A 20,061-nucleotide genomic window follows, 5' to 3' on the forward strand; every position below is an offset into this window, starting at 1 on the left:
AAAATTTAGTGACGTCAGAAGCAAGCAATCAGTCAATTTTTTATTTTGTGCGTTAAATAAACTACTTTTTTGTATCAGTGATGTAAACATTTTTATTTTTAGATTTAATTTTGAAGTGAAAATTCTTTGCTGAGTGGGCTACAATTTTCGAGCATTACGAAAATTCCAATCAAATGAGGAGGTTAGCTAGATACGAGGTGGGGGAACCGATAGAGGAGAAGAGTGCCTCAGCGGCGACGCCACTCCAAAGCATGCGATAACGGTAGAATTGGGAGACGGCATGGGGGGAGGGATAGGTACGTAACGTAGCATGCTATATGGTAGTTGTAAAGGTCGGAATGGAAGACGGCAGGGGAGAGGTATAAATCACGCAGCTTGTGTTTGTCTACTCCTCAGTTTTCGTAACGACTAATGATTGACGCTACCACATTTATTTAATTTAATTTTAATTATCTTAAATTTATTTATTCGCGTGAAAAATAGTTATATATAAGGCCATGCACATTTCGCGAAAAAATTCCGAGATTAGTTAAAAGTTAAAACACTGTAGCATTGTCTGTGTTTCGTGACTGGGTGAGTTTCTTTCAGGCGCATGTCTACTGTCACAACACCAATCACAGTGATTCAGTGGGGAAGCAAACGCGTCCTGAGTGGCTCGGTCAAACAAGACAACGAATTCTCTCTCAGACGGCCACCAATCACAAGGAAGAAACCACAGGTGCGGGTATACCTTGTTGCAGTCTAATAGGCGTTCAGATTTATTCGCGAAAAGTGCCTGCTCCTAGTTATATATTTGTGCAATTACGTTATAAGTATCATACATTTTTATGTGACTAATGTGATTGAAAGTGTAAAAAATGACGCATAGACTTAAGAGATTAGCTTTATAAGTGTGATTTTTTTTGGTATATGAACACTGTGATTTGAAATGACAAAAAGACTGATAGACTTACAGATAGACAATTTAAGTGTTCGTTTGGGGTGTTTTCTTGATATTTAATTTTATTTAGCTGGAGATCGTGTTTTAACATCATGTATCAAAATAATAAAAATGCAGAAGCAGATAATAGGTATTAAAAATGATATAAAAGTAAAGGCGGGAATAAACCGCTATAAGAGGTGCCAATGAACGGAAGCGATAGTAGATATCACCGTAAAAGCCATTTTTTTTATTCAAAATCATAACAGCTTCCTTACTATTCTCAATTATTATTTCTTGTTAAATAAAAAATACTTATAATTTATCTCTAGCTATATCTAATAAGCAAGAAGTTTAATTTCTTTCGCGCGTGGACTCGACGCACACATTTTTTTCTGATTCCAGCATTTAAAACTATTTGTGATTTGGTCAATAACTATTTCATTTAAACATGGAGTAAAATAAATTTGTGCCGTCAGTGTTGCAACACCTGTGTTTCGCCATAGAAAAAATAAAACCATACGTATAAGTACTGCGATAAAAATTCCTGACCTCAAATAGGTTTATCTCCTAACATACCCATCTATGATTAAAGAAAATCTGCCACTTAAATATCATATTATTTATTATTATAGTTATTACATCGTTGATCTCTTATTCCTAGAGACCTGAAAAATTCGCGGATTCATATCGTGCTATGCTAAAATTCAAATAATTAAACCTTAGTGCTGCTTCTGCCATTGGTTCGCTGTAAATCTGGAGGACTGAGGGCCAATTAGAGACCCATCTCTCATAGAAGTGTCGAATCACAGGCCCACACAATCGAGACGACTCACAAGTCAGCAGCCAATGAACTGTTGGCATTTGCCCGAGTGTGTAGAAGATATTGGAGTCTATCCTGAAGGTCATTGAAACCGCGAATTTTTCCGGTCTCTACTTATTCCTTTCATACCACCAACTGATACAGACGTGGTAGCCCTATATATCGTAGCACCGGTACGATAAAACCGTCTGTGCCGTTTGTGTGTAAAACCGTATGTGCGTTCACACTCAAAGATTACAAAGTCATCAATAGTCGGAGTTTAACGAAAATGGTTGTGGTCGTAATCACGCAGCTACTTCCTGCGGTAATCTCCACAACGTTCGTTGATTACCATGTTTAATATTGCAAAATGTGTGTTAATAATGACCCCGCTTTCCCGCGTGGGACACAGTGAAGTCTGTTCGGTGTAACTTGTCGCGAATTCGACAAGTTCTCGAAGACAGTATCATTGAAGACCTGAAAATTTCGCGGATTCATGTCGCGATAGGTTAAAATTCAAATACCTGTACCTTTGTCCTGCTAAGCTATTGGCTTAAAGTTTATCTAGTGGACTATAAGCTAGTGACTGACCAACAACTAAAGAAGCATCGAATCACAGGCTGGCCATTGGCACTTCTCGCACGTAAGTAGTCAATTAACAGATTTTTTTTCCGAGTGTAAGTATGACATTGAAACAGCGAATACTTCTAGTCCCTAAGTATCGTTGGTCAGAAGCAACACCCTCTGGACACAAGGCCTGCTTTCAAGCGCGTGACGTCATCAAGAGTGGTACCACACTCCGCTCTACGGCGCGCCTGTTTCACAGCGTTTCAGCTGCTTTTCGCTGTTATTTTATAACTTTTATATTCTTATAATTCTGTCTCACTATATGGACATCACATATAACATTAAAAGTAATTGTGGATTAAAATTTAACTAGTTAAGTCATGCGATTTAAAAGCCGGATTACAAAATCAGTAATATCTCGAAGAGGAAATCTTCGACACACATAATCTTAGCTTGTCTAATATAGTATTAGACACATTTCATTAAATAATATTCGTCAATCATTTAAAATTTAATCGTATAATGTTATTAAAACTAATATTTTTAAGAATTAAAATGCGTGGCTAAGATAAGCATCACAAAAACGTATCAGAGTGTTATAATACGGTTTTAAGAAATTGACTTAACCTTTGTAGCCATAGTCATTTTTTTTATTTATTATTTTTTTTATAAAGTGCGCTTTTAAAATATACTATGGATGTTTTATAAAAACGTTTCTCCTCACAGCAGTGCTAGTTTCGTTAATAAACACAGTTATAGACTGTTTTATCACGACAGCAGGCCACCCAAGCAAACTCTATTTTCTTTATTTTAATGAATTTTAGGTCGCTTGTCAAGAAGCTAGTTCAGTTTGACTAAGCTCATCGAAACAAACGAACTCTGCTGAAGTAATTTAAAAAAAATTCTGTCAATCCATTTATTATCAATAAACTGTTTTGGCTGTTTTATAACTTATGTTGACAATATGTTTATAAAGCAAAATAATTACCATTGGAATTATTTTAGAATGGCACTGATTCCAGCAGTAATAAGTGAGACGCACTTATAGTTTTACCTAACCCAGACGCCTCCCAAACAAATACGTTTAGTTTTAGTTAGGTTACGAAAAAAAGATCCAAATAGACTTTCAGTTTATGACTGAATATAGCTACATATCATAAATCATACACATAGTAAACGATATTATAACAAAACGGAACTTTATTACATTTCATAATTCATTGCTGAAGACAGTTTTGCTGTTACAGAACAAACTTTGTTACAATACCAGCAGAGTAGATAGTGATTAGTATATTTTAGCAGTAATTTGTTTTAATGGTTAAATGTAAACAATATCTTCATCCGAAGATGAAAGGCTATAATGACCATAAAAACAAGTGCACTTGATGATCCAGCTTTGTAGTCATAATACGGTTTCAAGTGAATTTGGTCAACCATAGGAAAAGTACTAGTAAACCATCTCTTCTCTCGTATGTAACTGATACTTACTTTGTAGTGTTTGAAGATTTATTTGTTATTATTGTTGAACAGGCAATTATTTTTGTGTAAAAATGAGGCAAGATTATTTCTTCCTGGGTTCCTAAAATAATCTTATGGGCATGAGGTGTAATGGAATACACAAATTATGAGAATTTCAAGTTACAGGAAAATAATTAAAATGTAACTTTCCAAATTACAGGTGGACAGACTGTTCAAAAAATGAAATAAGAAAAATTTGAGTTTAATTGAACATGTGCTCCCGTTGCAAACCAATTGTTTTTATTTCAGGGCTTTCACGACTATGACTAGGTTCTGACAAATAAGAAGGGCAGTTGGGAACGGCATCATCACATAATCTTGGGTGTGCCAGTGGAGCAGTCAGATGTTTCCCAGTTCTAGAATCATAACAGCTTGTTTCCTTCAGTATGTAGTCTGACTTGAAATGCAACTCGCACACCTTAAAATAAAGAAAATAATTATTTGAAACAATGCATTCATTTTAAAGACCAGATGAGCAAATACAAATTTGGTTTATAGTGTATAATATTTTTCATTTATTGGTGTAGGTTTGACCTTTATTAAGTTTACAGGGTCAGTTAATTGCGTTTACATATAAAATATAGTTATTTTGCAATCTTTCTTATCCTACGTTTATTATGAAGTTTAACAGTAAACAATTTTCTGCCAATAAAATGAGGAAGTGTAAGGAATTGTCTGACGTTTGAATAGTGTTTTATAAGATTTTTCAATATTAAACCACGCAATTAAAATATACATCCGTGAAACCTATTAATCAATTAGTATAAAATAATATAACTTTTCATTTGATACCAAACAGTGGTATCATTGACTTAGCATTCTCGTTTATTTTACTGGCATTGTGGAGAAAGAGCAAGTTAAATTTGACAGTCTTAAAGTAGTTTCATGCATTTGAAACCACTGAAATCAAATGTTATTAAGAAATCAAAACAATTTATGGGCAAATTATTTTAGTAATGAGAATCAATATTCGTTAATTTTGTTTCAAAATAATACGAAAAAATAATACTACGAAACTTTTAGTAATGTTTATAAAGCTATAACTAAAAATTATGCACCAACGTAGTTCATAGTCTCACGAATAAATAGTCATATTAATTATGAACCAAAATGAGCTTTAGTTATCAGAGTTATCGAAAAAATGTAAATTTAAATGCAATTTATGTTAACCTGTATTAATTTGTAAAGTTAACAAACAAATAAAAATCGTTTTCTCTTATACTATGCATCAGAATTCTCATGTTTATCTACCAAAAGGCCCATACGGAAGATATGAACATCTAACATTCTATACATGAAACAAAGATGTAATCGAATAAAATGTTTATTTACTTTTTTTTTCTCTAAATTCCTTAAATGATGATTTTTATAATCAGGCTTTTTTATTTTTTAAGATAAAATTGCTCCTTGAAATGTTTTAAAGTATTTTTAAAGAATTCATAAAATAACATTCACGCATAACACATTAAATATTACCATCTCCAATATATATGGTAGTTTAAATATCAATAGCATTATAAATTTTAAAGTGGATGTATATGTATGTAAGTATATATATGTATATATTATGTGTATATGTGTATGTATATATATATTAATATAAATATATATATGTATACTAATATTATAAAGCTGAAGAGTTTGTTTGTTTGAACGAAATCTCAGGAACCACTGGTCCGATTTGAAAAATTCTTTCAGTGTTGGGTAGTACATTTATCGAGGAAGGCTATAGAATCAAATGCGTTGGAGGGGGTTAGATACAACATGCTATACACGTACGAAGTGTGTGTTAATGCCGCAGGCGCTATTGCCTATTAACATTGTTGCCACGCACTAGATGCCTTATCATTCTTAATTTTCCCATACAAGTAAAAAAACCCGTGTGATATTAACAACGAAGCAATCAGTACCCTCATAAGAGTTCAATTAGTATTTAAATACTTTTTATCACTTTAAATCGCCAACCTCAACTATTGTTTTTTCCGCTCTCTGTGTTTAATTAGTTTTTTTGTTGCCCTTTTTTTTCAAGTATATATATTTTACAGACTTGAAACTTCACAGTAATGTTCCTAATGTTACGCAGGATGACATTTTGTATTGTTCATGCCTTCTGCGTCTACATGGCAACGGGCATCGCCCGGCAGTGGCGTACCCACAAGGAGGGGCATGCATAATGAGCGGCGCAAGAGTGATCTGCCTGTAGACTGCCGTAGCGAAGTACGGGTACATCAGTTGTACGTTGCGTGCACAAGTCGGGAAACCATCGGTGCTATTAATTTTCTCTCCGGTACATTATACAGCATTGTAATAAATTTTCAGTGAATTTTTTTATTTACCATTACTGTAAATGGGAGATGTGGCTTAATTTTTTTCCATAAGTATAGCCGTGCGAAGCCGGGTCGGGCAGCTAGTGTGTATATATATATATATATATATATATAGCATGAGTATTAGTGACTTGTATATTTAATGCTTCTTGCAGGAAATTTCAAATATAATTCTAATAGGCCTTTGCTTTACTGTATTGTATTTATTTTTTCTATTTGGTTATAAATGCTTTTGTTTTATAGTTCGTTACATTCTGTAACACAACAGCGATACGGCATGTTAACTGATCTCTCAGTTCCAAATCACATAAGAAACCCACATCCCGACACAACGGCTATACGGAATGTTTACTGATAGCTCGGTTCGAATTGCAGCAAAAACCGACATCAAGAAACAAAGCAGTGAAGCAGCATGTGAACTGACCGCTCAGCACGAAATCTGTACAAAAACTGACATCTGGCAAGCTACAGAAGGGAAGGAACACGTGCACGCGCTAGGCTCGAAGCTTGCCGGCCGAGGCAGGCTAGGACCACTCCTGCGGACGTCACACGCCTCCCTCCGTTTAGAAAGCAGGCCTTGTATCCAGAGGGTGTTGTCAGGAGCGGCAGTGGTGGACGCAGGGGGAGGGGATTAGGGGGGATATATCCCCTCCACGAAAGTATTGAAAATAAAATTAACAAAATATCAGTGAAGCCAGAATTTTACTGTGTGAGAAGCCACACATACCAATATGTCAGTGTGTAAGTGTCATTGGTAGTGCTAGTTTTTTGAATACACGTGTTACACTTTTTTTCTTTTTTTTATAATCTCTTCTCTCCAGAAAAAATTATTCTTCCTGCTATTGAAAAGCGACTCAAGGGTCGGGCCAACGGGGCAACCGGCCCTTGCATTACGATGCACCTGTAATGACAAACGTTTGTCATTAAACCTTTACAATCATAAGTATAATTTAAACGTAATTTAATCTAATTTTAATGAGTATAAATTGTTTAAAGGTAATCTAGCAAAACCATTGTAGAAATTATGTTACAGGTGGGCTTTAAGACTTTGTATTAAAGAGTTTATTTTTCAAGTATTTTCCCTTCTTTTTCTCTGGGGGCTAATCCTCCCCCAGGGACCGGCAAAAGTAAATGGCCGCACATGTCACTGGTACTTATTTACCAACTTTTACTAGCAAAGCAATACATGATGTTTGTTTACGAACACTGAAAATCTTGTGAACGTGTTTACAAACACTGTTTAAAGAATAGCAGAAGCAGAACGATACATGCATAGGGGCTAGATCTTCCGCGAAAAGATTTCGAGACCGGATATGGGGTAAAGTAATTTAGCATCGTCTGTGTTTCGTGATAGTTGACTTTCTCTCAGATAAATTTCCGCTGTCGGTACACGAATTGCAGAAATTTTGTGTGGGAACAAACTATTTCTGATTGGCCTGTACAAATGTGGCAATTGCTTCCCTTACAGCCGTCCGCCAACAACAACAACAAAGAAGATGTTAGCCCGGTCAAGTTAGACATGCAAGGTTACAAAAATTCGCATAGAGCTGAAAATTTGTACGAATGTTCGGACCACCATTATAAATGAAATGTGAAAAGTCCCCATCGATCTGACATTGGCAAAAATATTATCCAAGGTCAAAGTTCTCAAATATGGGTTTTTGTTTTGTGCGTTTTTCAGCCAAACGATAACTTTTATCATAAAAATAGGTCAGACTAAAATTGTATATCATGCATTTATTTATAAACATTTTCTTTACACTTTTCTCCTAAGAGTCACTGTTTATGAGTTATAACGATTCAAAAAGTTAAAAAGATGTATTCTTCATAATATGAACATGTTTCCACGCCACCTGTGAGGTAGTATACTTGGCGCGTTTTTTTAACGTGATTTCCCCGGTAGGCCTATTCCAAGATCTATTGTGTTCCTGTTTAATTAAATACCATTTTATAATAAAAAAATTGTACTATTGGAAATGATGAAAGCTATGTGAATATTAAGAAATTGGGGGAAATTATTCGTAATCATCTAATACTTCTGCTTCCTCGTGTTCTTGTTCTTCTTCTTCTAGTACCTCTTCTTGTTTTTCTTCTTCTTCCTGCTGGGTGCAAGTAAATTTTCCTAACAGCGATGCATCAGATGTCTCCTCGCTGAACACTTTTCTGATGGCGAATCAACATTGGAACATGACTGGCCTTGACAACTGGTACATGCTAATGAACAAAACAATCTAACAGTTTGAAGCTGCATTTAGCATTACATCCCTTTTTACAAATTGTGTTAAGGAGTTTTTCCGGTGCAGGTGGTATTAAAGTCTGGATTGGTTCCAATGTATTGTCGATTAACTTCCAACCCCAGTCTTTTGGGTCTAGTTGATCACCAAGCCACAATACTTGATAATATACCCGAAATAGATGTTGATGAGCAGAAGCAGAGGTTGAAGAAAGACAAGCTAATTGCACTCGTTTTGTTACGAGCATTTTTTACAAAACATACGTATCGAAACTTATCTATGCATAGGTTTTCACTACGAGGAAAAGTTGGAGACTAGTATTTCGTCAAATAGGCTTGGAAAAAAGATTAGGTATACGACCCTTGCCACGCGGACAATTGAATAGGAAACAGATATTGCTCAACGTTACACTGGCGTATAAAATAAGGGACTGGGTTTATTTAAAGTTGATATTCTCATAATTTACTATTTTGTATGTATAAGTTATACAGACCGATAAGAACATATTTTTGCTTGTATTACAGCTACAGTGATGTATATACGCGGAATACTTATGCATATTATGAATAACATAACCTTTTCAACTGTTTGAATCGTTATATCTCAGAAACGGTGACTCTTAGGAGAAAAAAGTGTAAAGACAATTGTTATATATAATTGCATTATATACAATTTTAGTCTGACCTATGTTTATGATAAAACTTACCGTTTGGCTGAAAAACGCAAAAAAAAAAAAAAAAAAAAACATGTTTGCGAACTTTAATCTTGAATAAATTTTTTTTTGAAAATTTCGGATCGATGGGACTTTTCACATTTCTTTTATAAGGGTGTTTCGAACATTCAGCTCCATGCGAATTTTTGTAACCTTACCCATATTTTTGGGCTAACATGATCAGGCTATGTCGGCGTGGTCGTACTTTATAGCAGTTTAGCGAGCACTCAGTTCGTTTTGCGAAAAATGCATGCCCATATACGCGGACCAATGGTGCTAGTTTTGAGAATGGTAAAATTTGAGACCTGTTACTTTACAGATTTGTTTATTTCGAACGTCATTTGCCGAGCGCCGCGCACGTTACTCCCAAACCAGCAGCACGACTTCCCACTCCACCGCATCGCCTTCAGTTCATCTCGAGGACGGCCTTGGGCGGTTTCAAGGTGGAAAATTACCCGCATCTTTCTCGCCGACGTGTTTTTGCGTATCGATACCTTGGATGTCTGTGTAGCGCTGAAACGACGTACACATTTGGCAGCTGTAAGAATATAGTTAACCTTCCCAATGAAATAGCTCTTGTTTTTTCGGCATTTTATAGGAGTAATTTCGTGAATGGAACGGAAATGTATAACCACGATGCTGCCATCTGTGACGGATGGCATGAACGTGAAGCAAAGGTCTCGAAGTCAATGTTTGATGAATGTTAACAAGATAGGCAGTATTTTAATAAAATTCCTCGTTGAAAATTAGATAAAAAGTCAGGGCATTAGCTGCTCCGGCAGTGAATTCTAGTGGCGGGTCCGGAAAAAAACGTGTGATACGCGGGATTACTTTTAAAAATTCTACGTTAAATTTCGTGCTAGAGTTTTGTTTTATGAGTGTATTTGCAGCAGGAGAACACATGAATTTATTCTTTACAGAGGGTAAATGTCACCTATCACTGGCGAGTACTTAAAGACTCGCTCACATGTTTTTATAAATGTAACATGATGAGGTTCATATTAGCTAGGAGTCCAGTGGACCTAGGACAGGCGATGTGATTCTGCTGAGGTGTGATACTGCTTTCTGCAGTACGGAGGTTAAAATACAACCTGCCCCCAGGTATGTAATATTATTTATAAATGAAAAACATATACCTCCGACCCAGTTGGCTATGTTAGAACCAGAGGCCCGTGGTTCGCCAGAAAAAATAACACCCTCTTACATTATATTCCCAAGTTATAAATGTTTTTTTTTCCTATTTTTTTGTATGTTTGGCCTTTGTAGTCATGTTCAAACAGCACAAATTTACAAACTTTCCATAACCGGGACTTGGAACCGGAATCCTTTTCACCGAAAGCCAGCATGCATCCAACTAAGTCAAGGAGGTGCTCATACACTATAAACTATCTCACGCTTATATTGCAGTACACGACCAATGCCGAGCGCTGTTGCTAGATCCCTAAAACTTCATGAAAACGTCGAGATATGCTTCCTTAGTATTCTGCGTGAAAGAGAAGCATTAAAAAATGTACATAGTAAGTTAAATTGTTTTATATTAAGGTTAATATATCGTATCTTTTAAACTTTAAACAAAAAAAATCCACCCATATCTAGTTATTAGAAATCATACGAAAATTGTAATGTTCACTTGATAAAAAAATAATATTATTATAAAACTTTATATCAAAATTCGTATGGTAATTGGCAACAGCGCACTCAGAGACAAGTACAGCACTTACGGAAGTCGACGTGTGATAGAAAAAGAGAGCCCATTTACGTCCACATTGCAATCTAAGTGTGAGACGGAATATAGGCTTCTTCTGATGTACGAAAAAAATTTTACTTAAAGAGACACGCAGATTTATCAGAGCTATATTTAATTAGTGAATTTCTGTTAATAAATTATCGCTAACAATATATTTTATCAAGTGGATTTAAGACACCTAACACTTATTACTCAGTCTATTATATACCATGAGAGATCTGAGAAACACTGACCTGCAAGACAAACTTCGATTTCTTTGATGCCTAGCGAAGCCCTCCTCTTGCGAACGAAACTGAGGATCCCGCATCCCACATAAAAAAATTCATATTTACCTCAACACAACCCATGGAGACATCTGTTGGAAGAATCGAGACTCATTGCAACAAATTCTTTTGCAAGAGATAAATTAACTCTCGCAGCTGAATTGAGTCAAGGACAGAGCAATGCAGTTTCGTAAACTTGTAGACTTGTAGCCTCGTAGACTTGTAGCCATGTAGTCACTTAGCCTCGTGGACTTGTAGCCATGTAATCACTTAGCCTCGTGGTCTTGTAGGCTCGTAGACTTGTAGTATAGTACCCTTGTAGCCTCGTAGCCAGTTGAAGCCTTTTAGTCTTGTAGTTCTGTAGTTTCGTAGTTTCATAGTTTCGTAGCCACGTAGTCTCGTAGTCAAATAGCAGCTAGGTCTAAGACAGCTGGAACCAAAGACAGTTGTAGCCAAACACTGCTGGAAGCAAAGACTGTTGGAGCCAATAACTGTTGGACCCAAATACTTTTGGAGCCATTGACTTTTGGAACGAAAGATTGTTGGAGCCAAAGACTGTTTGCAGGTATTGTATCCTATTGCAATTTGGCAAAATCTTTCTAATCAATTGAATGTTCACAAAAATGTATGTTCTTTTCGTTAAATGTACGTAGTCAAGCCTGTATTATCGTATCCTACTGATGAGATCGTATCCCTGCGACGAAATCGTATCACACTTAGTTGACTTTTTGACCAAATGTGTTTCCTTTTAGTTGAATGCGTGTCTGTGTGTTTGTGTGTTTGTGTGTTTGTGTGTTTATTGCATGTTTACTGTGTGTTTATTGTGTGTCCTGTGTGTGTTGTGTGTCCATTGCTTGACTGTTTGTGTACTGTGAAACTGTTGCATTTACTGTTTGTCTGGTGTGTGTATTGAGTGTTCATTGCGTGTCATATGTGTGTACTGTGTGTTCATTGCTTGTCCAGTGTGTATACTGTGAGTCCATTGCGTATCCAGTATGTGTATACTGTGTGCACATTGTGTGTACTGTGTGTTCATTGCGTATGTACTGTGAGACTATTGCGTGTACTGTGTGTACTGTGTGTGTACTATGTGTTCATTGTGTGTACTGTGGTTTCATTCCGTGTCTACTGAGTGTACTGTTTGTCCTGGGTGTGTGTTGTGTGGCTATTGTGTGTCCAGTGTGTTTACTGTGTGTTCATTGCGTGTCCTGTGTGTGTACTATGTGTCCATTGCGTGTCCTGTGTGCTTACTGTGTGTGTACTGTGTTCTTTTTGCATCATTATTGCTTGTATTGTTTGCCATTTTGTGTATTGTTTTTTCTTTTGTTGAATGCATGTTGTATCTTTAAATGTGCTTAGTCAAATCGGTAGTATCATTCGGTTAAAACCTCTTCGTCTTGATAAAAAAAAAAAATCAGGGATTCTTGGTACTTTAGTAAGCGTAAACCATGTTAAGTTGGTCTAATTGCTTGATAACTGATTTATCGATACTTTAGGTCTGACAGTTCGAACACTTTATCTTGACTGCACGAAATATATTAGCTATCGACAAAGAAGGTCTTGTGGTTCGGAGACATCTAACCTATACGTCTGACATTTTACATGACCTGGGTAATGTACATGAACTGGTTGGAATGTATTCAATGCATCGAAAAAAAATAGAATTCATTGTTAGGCAGGGTGTCAACATATTTAATTTCATTGGACAGTTATCTTGTATAGCGTCTTTTTTTGTAAAGAAGTGTGATAGGATACAGAATTAAACTTGATTTTAAGCTTTAGTTACTCTTATCACCGATCAAGAATCGAACCTAGGACGGATATCGATTGAATCAATCATTAATAAAAGTTATTTTTTTATGGAATTTTGAATTTTTTCGAATTTTTTGGTCAATAAATACTAATTTCCATGATGGCGGCCATATCAGCTTACTGAAGGCTGGTAGATAAGGAACTTAAGCCACTGTTATGATTTTGAAGATGATTTATTAAATAAGTATTTTTTGTATAAAATATTAAGTTTTGCATAAATCAGTTATCGAACCATGGACGAATTTTGATTGAATGAATCATTATTTTTTTTCAAATTATTTTTTAATTTTTTTGTAATTTTGTCCGAATTTATAGCTAAAATATTACGGATTTTCAAGACGGCGGGCGTAACGAAAATTGCAATGTTTCTAGAATCCAACATGGTGGGCGTAACTAAAAGTGCAAAGTTTCTAGAACTAAGATGGCGGGTGAGACCTAAGAAATTTTGAAATTTATTTGGAATTTTTCGGTATTTGTTGGTTATAAATGAAACAATTTCATGTTTACGATCAAGGTCAATGTTATCATCTCGGTGGCTTAAGGCGGCTTGTTTTGTTTCTTAAGCCGTTTTTAGGCATTTGGGTTCTTTCAAAGACAAAAGTCTTTCGAGGTATTCCGAATTTTAGATTTTTTTAGGTTTTGAGGAATAAAACGGGAAATTTCCCTCAAAACCGGAATTTTCCCTTCGAAATAGAAATTTTTCTAGGAATTTTGAGACTTTTTGAGGAGTTTTGAGGAATTTTGTGTTCAATATGGCTTAATCCTTACGATTGGCAAGCCACCACCACCATAATAGTAGTCACAAAAGAAATAGATACATTGCGCCCGTAGCCCCTTTTTACCTCTGAAACTACTGAAACTACTGAAACTACTGAAACTAAGTTTGCGTCTGTCGGTTTCTTTCTTAAAAACCTTGTTTGTAAAGTTTCGAATGTCACGCGTTTGGTAACATTGATAATTTCCTCTCTCGTAAATTTGGTTGTCCAACATAACCTCAAAATACAGCAAAAATGTTTATGGCTGTATCCGAATACTGGCCTAATGGATCCCTTAGCTAAGGGATCCACTAAAAGTGCATCGTAGTGGGCGCGGCCATCTTTGTGTTGAATCCGAATTCTCACAAGGGATGCCGATGCATCCCTTCACGCATCCACTAATTCGAGATTTCTAGGGATGCGACACTCGCATCCACTAACGCGTCCCTACATCCATTAGCTTCGGAATCGGGTTTTATTTTGTTTGTGTATAATATTACTTCCGATTTTCAGCATAATATTTGTTTAAAACATTATAAGCGAAAGTGATAACTTAAACAGAGACAAATGAATACGTTAATAAATATAATAAAAATACGAATTTAAACTTAAAGGATAATTCAAAACTCATAAGTATTTTTAAAGTTTACAATTTATAAAATGTATTTTATTTGGATCGCTAACATGTATAACATACACGTTACATTATTTTTTAATTCGTAGGTATTTATTATTTACGTTTTGCTGAATATTCGTAGAAATCCCTACACAAAATGGCTGCGTGAACATTAGTACGACTGACAGTCAACAGGTGGTGCTAGTAGTAAAAGTATTCGGATACTATCCATCCATTAGAAATGCGTCCTCTACATTGTGGCTGCATTTGCTAAGGGATGTAGGGATGTGTGTGCTAAGGACGCATCCCTATGTATTCGGATACAGCCTATGTTCGTCAACACTAAAAATAAATAATTTAAAAATATGTTTAATCACATTAAAATGCCGCAACACAAAAGGTTTTTTAGGCACAGAGATGTTAGTTAGGATACGTCAGGCGTAACGGATTCCAGCAAAATGAGTTTGAACCTGATAAATCATAAATGCTAGAAACCTAAGGGCACCTTATTCGATTCGTAGCCGTTTGCACCATTCTGCTGTTCGATCTGCAGTCTAATGATTTTGGCCAATGAATGACCCAAGGATCAATCCTCTACACGTTGTGCTAAAACATACTGGGTCTACACGATCTTCGTTTGCGTGAACTAAATATAGTTCATTAATTTCCAATTTACATCAACAGGCAGCAAAAGTGCCAAAGAAACGTTATGTGCAGTTCTATTGGTGGGCTGGGTCTATATGAGTCTCTACAATCGATTTTGACACAGCTAGCTAATGATTAATGTTGTTCACACAATAGGCCTATAGCAGCACATGCGACCGCTGAATCAATTTTAATAACGACTGAAAGCACATATTGTTTTACTATAAATCAAACCATTTAAAAATATTAATAGGTTTAGACTAAAATAGTCTCTCTTTGATATGAAAAACCTTGTTAAGACTTTAAACAAAAATTCCCAAATTCTTAAAATAATATATTTTATGTGAGAAGTGGTTGTATGTAACATTAAGGTTAGAAGCATTTTTGATACATGTCTTATGAATGATCTTAAATTTTGTAAAAAAAAAAAGCTCTAATATTTGTATGATTAAAAAAAACTGATTAAAGTCCGAAAAAATCCCGGATATGTCTAGTTACTCAAAGTCTATTCGAGATCATTTTCCAAGAAACCCGTTCTCCCCCCAGAGTGTCGGTTCATATCGTAGTTCCTAATTATCTTAGTTCAGCACTCATAACACAATAGCGCAACAGAAAATGTGCCCGAACCAAGATTTAACCGGTTTTTGATGGTAGATAAAACTTGAACTCTATTGATGCAACTAGTACTTGCCGTGGAAAATTACCTGCGCGGGATCATGTCACGTCGTCGTGTTGCCCTTTGACCCCTGCGCGGAGGAAAGCCAAGAAAAATAGCAACCGTGTTATTCCGCCTAAAGGACTTTGGGTGTGTAGCATTTTACATCACCACGAAGCGTCACTGGGTGATTCATACGGTTGTAAGACAACAATTAAAATTGATTTTATTTTAAATTCAGCGAAGGTCAACAGCTTGAGGTCTTAACAGTCACTAAATTATTATAGTTTACGTTACGGAGAATGTGCATCACCATTTCCCTGGCATGATATTGTGAACTTTTGTAGAAAATAATATTTACCGCATGCGACCTGTATTGAACCATAATGCCCTTTACGTCAGTAAAGTATACTACCGCATGGCCAAGACGCGTTTTCAATGCTTTTTGAATTGGATAAATGGCATCTCAAGACTTACAGTGCAATCAAAAAGTATTCCTCAAGATAATTTTGTGTAAATATCCCAGTTAAATACTCGTATGGAAAAACTTAAGGTGCTTTTAGTAGGTACCGCAAAAAAAATAAACTTGTTAGAAAATTGTGCCTTTATGGATGATACATTAAAGGCAGAAATAAATAAATAAATAAATAAATAAAAACTTTGCCAGACGATATTCCGCCTTAAAAAACAGATTATAGAGCCAAAGATTAAAAAAGTCGTCGATCTGTTGCCAAAAGAGCAATTTTCAACTAAATGAGTTCTTTGCAATCTTGAACTCTATGGTGTTTAATACATGTTTTGGCCAATGGATAAATGAATCCAATGTAAACCATATAAGTTTATAAATTTTTTAAAGTTTCTAATTATAGAAAAAATTGATATTTACTCACTTTGAAATGTAGCGTCAAAATATTAGCTACGCATTAATAACCCAGAAGCTCAAAAAAATATTAACATAGCATTGGTCAAAAAAATTCACCGTCAATAAATAATAAATAATATTGATCCCCGAGTTGTGCTTTTACTCGAAGCCGATAAAAATGTTGCCGCTTCTAGCACTGTCATAATGCTGTCAGTTCTTGATTTTTGTTAAACAATTAATTATTAATAGTGTTAATTACTTTTGAAGTAAAAAAATAAAAATACAGGAGAAGTGTGCAAATATCGGAATGCATGAGATTATGAATACTGTTACACGAAATCTCAAAATCTCAGGAAGCGACGGTAGAGTCTATCGAATGGTGGATGCGAATACGAGTTTCAATCAAATCAGAGGAATAACGATCTTGTGGGCGCCTCACTACGCGACACGTCTTATCAGTATTGCCCAAGCGGCCGAGCATATCGCGGATAAGTTAGATTCGGTCAAATATGTGCATACACTGGTATGATGCCGTCACAGGCACCACAAATACTGCGTGACAAACCGTTGCGGCCTCAACCACTGTTGACTCATTATTAGTCTCTAAGTTATAAGCGATTCAAATCGGAAGGTATTTCAAACACAAGAAAGTTCGACTGATAGTAGTGTGTAATAGTATTTCCGAGATCAGGATACAGGTAGTGGAGCCGGGGCCGGTGTCCGCCATATTGGATTGTGACGTCACGGCGGCCATATTGGATGAGCGTAACGGTAAACAGCGTAACGGGACACAGCGAACGGGACAAGTATTACACGGCGGCCATTTTGGATACGCCATTTTGGATGACATCATTTTGTTTTCTCAAATATTCCGGCGTTGTTTTATCCGCCATTTTAAATTATGACGTCACCATTGCAATTTTTGTTACGGTCGCCATCTTTAAAATCTTTATTTATTATCCGATTTTAATGAATTATTTTTTTTAAATTATAAAAAATTCAATCAATAAATTTTAAATAAAAATATTAAAAAAAAAACCTAAAATTTACGACATGGAGCCCGGAGTCCTCGGTTATAACCCGACGAGTGCAAAAAAATTAAAAATGGCGACCAATCCTTCCCCGTGATGGGTGCTGGCAGACTGACCCCCACCACTTTTTGCCATTCATATATATCATCAGGAAGTATTATGTCATGTTCGCCATCTTGAAATTTGGATGCCATCTTGAAAATCTTTATTTATTATCCGATTTTAATGAAAAAATTTCCAAAATTCATCAAAAAATTAACTTATTTGAATTTTGTTTGATTAGATCGATTGACGTCCTTGGTTCGATTCCCGGCGAGAGCAAACAGCTGATCCTTCCACCATGAAAGCTACCTAGACTGATCTACCACCAACAATACCAAGGTAAATATATCATCAGCTGGTAACACGACATGTCCACCATCTTGTCTTCATCCGCTGGAGACCACCATCTTGTTTTCGTCTGCTAGAGTGTACCGATACCATGTTAGTATAATTATCTGGTCACCATACCTTTGTCCTCAACTGTTGACATTGCACTTTGACCTTGACCTTAAACACTGACCTTGACCTTGAACTTTGACCTAGACCTTAAACTTTGACCTTGACCTTGAACATTTACCTTGACCTTGAAATTTGACCTTGACCTTGAACTTTGACCTGGACCTTGAACTTTGACCTTGACCTTGAAATTTTACCTTGACCTTGATCTACGACTTTGACCTTGATGACCATCATTGATCCAACATTTTAAGTTCAGTACATGCTACCAGGAGCTACCACCTGCTGGAGTACACCATCTTGTGTGTGTACTCGTCTTATAGAGTACATTTCCATCTGAATAATTTAATTCCAACCCGCTACAGTGCAGTAAACATTTATTACCGAGGTGCCCCCGCCATCTTGAAATTTGGACGCCATCTTAAAATCGTGTAATTATTTAGCTAGAAATTCGGGAAAAAATCCAAATTTCATCCAAAAAATCACGCATTAATTTACATATTTAATCGCTGAATTCCTGCCCTCGATTCGATACTTCAACAGTGACAAGTGTAACTAAATATTAAATAAATTCAATTTTTCTGTTTTTCCATTACCTTTCGCGGAGTTTATAAATCATTCTCTCTTCAAAAATAAAACACAAGTCAATGTACGTCAATGTTCGACGAATTAAATACGTTGCCGATATGCCTAACATGAAAGTCTAGTATTTCGATAATCTGAATAACCTCTAAACCGTTCAGGTACAAAGTCATACATACATATAGACCAAGCGTCTTCGGACCGAGAGACCGGGTCATAAACAATGTCAGACGTATAGACCAGTTATTTCCGAACCTCAAGACCTTCCTCATCGTCAGCTAATTATATTCAATTGAACCAACGGATCATGTTTTTTTACGCTTATAAGAGGACCAAGAATCCAACAAAAAGGGCAGCACATTTGGAAGCACCGTCAACGAAAAGGCAGCACATTTGGAAGCACCGACAACGAAAAGACAGCACATTTGGAAGCACCGACAACGAAAAGGCAGCACCATCATCGAAAAGGCAGCACATTTGTCATTGGCTCCAATATCCATTGGCTCCAATATTCATTGGCTCCAATATTCATTGGTTCCATCAGTCTATTGATTCCATCAGTCTAGTGACTCCATCAGTCATTGACTCCTACAGTCATAGACTCCAACTGTCTTTTGTCTCATCAACTCCAAATATATTCGGCTAGAATTCTACGAGTCTAAGAGACTATGAGGCCACAAGGCTACGAGTCCTAAAAAATCTAGCTGGTTACGAGTTATTCATGGCTACGAGACTGCATACCTAAAAGACCGCGTGGCTACGAAACTACATGTCTTTAAAACTACAATATTACAAGTCTACTCGGCTCCAAAAGCTCCATCAGCTCCAACACAAAATGCACGTGCAATACGTACAATTTTCGTACAATAAACTTAATGATCACACAGTACACACAGGAAACGAAATGAAGAAATAATACATACAGGAAAAAACGGAATGAACACACAGTACACACATGAAACGGAACGTACACACAGTACACACAGGAAACGGAACAGACACACACAGTACACACAGACAGGAATCGGAACGTACACACAGTACACACAGGAAACGGAATGTACACACAGTACACACAGAAATCGGAACATACACACAGGAAACGGATGTACACACAGTACACATAGAAATCGGAACGTACACACAGGAAACGGAATGTACACATAGTACACACAGGAATCGGAACGTACACAAAGAAATCGGAACGTACACACAGGAAAAGGAACGCACACACAGTACACACAGGGAACGGAACGAACACATAGGAAACGGAATGATCACACATACAGTAACGGAAACACACAGGCTTAGTTGGAAAATCAGAGTACAAGAAATAAAACATACTTTTTTAAATATAAATAATGCATTTATTTTTCAATAGTACACACATGGCAGTTAAACAAATGATTATTGTATGTGGCCAGCTTTCCGCTGTTCTTTAAGTATGGACGATAATTCCTCGATATGTGAATAGTTTCCTCTACGAACAGATGCCACGAACAGTCTTGACCGGTCA

At 36.2% G+C, this 20,061-nt stretch overlaps 1 protein-coding gene across 6 annotated transcripts in view; it reads left to right on the forward strand.

Moving 5' to 3' along the window:
• Positions 1-20,061, forward strand: part of LOC134535580 (very long chain fatty acid elongase AAEL008004-like) — a 349,726-nt gene that overhangs the window by 6,014 nt on the left and 323,651 nt on the right. For 2 of the 6 annotated variants that reach the window (XM_063374783.1, XM_063374782.1), the window contains exon 2: positions 589-718. The exons of the other annotated variants lie outside the window; for them this stretch is intronic. The gene's annotated coding sequence lies outside the window, so the exon portion shown is untranslated. The remainder of the gene's footprint in view (positions 1-588; positions 719-20,061) is intronic. 6 annotated transcript variants of the gene reach the window in all.

This window comes from Bacillus rossius, chromosome 8, assembly GCF_032445375.1.
Source record: "Bacillus rossius redtenbacheri isolate Brsri chromosome 8, Brsri_v3, whole genome shotgun sequence".
Lineage (NCBI taxonomy): Eukaryota > Metazoa > Arthropoda > Insecta > Phasmatodea > Bacillidae > Bacillus > Bacillus rossius.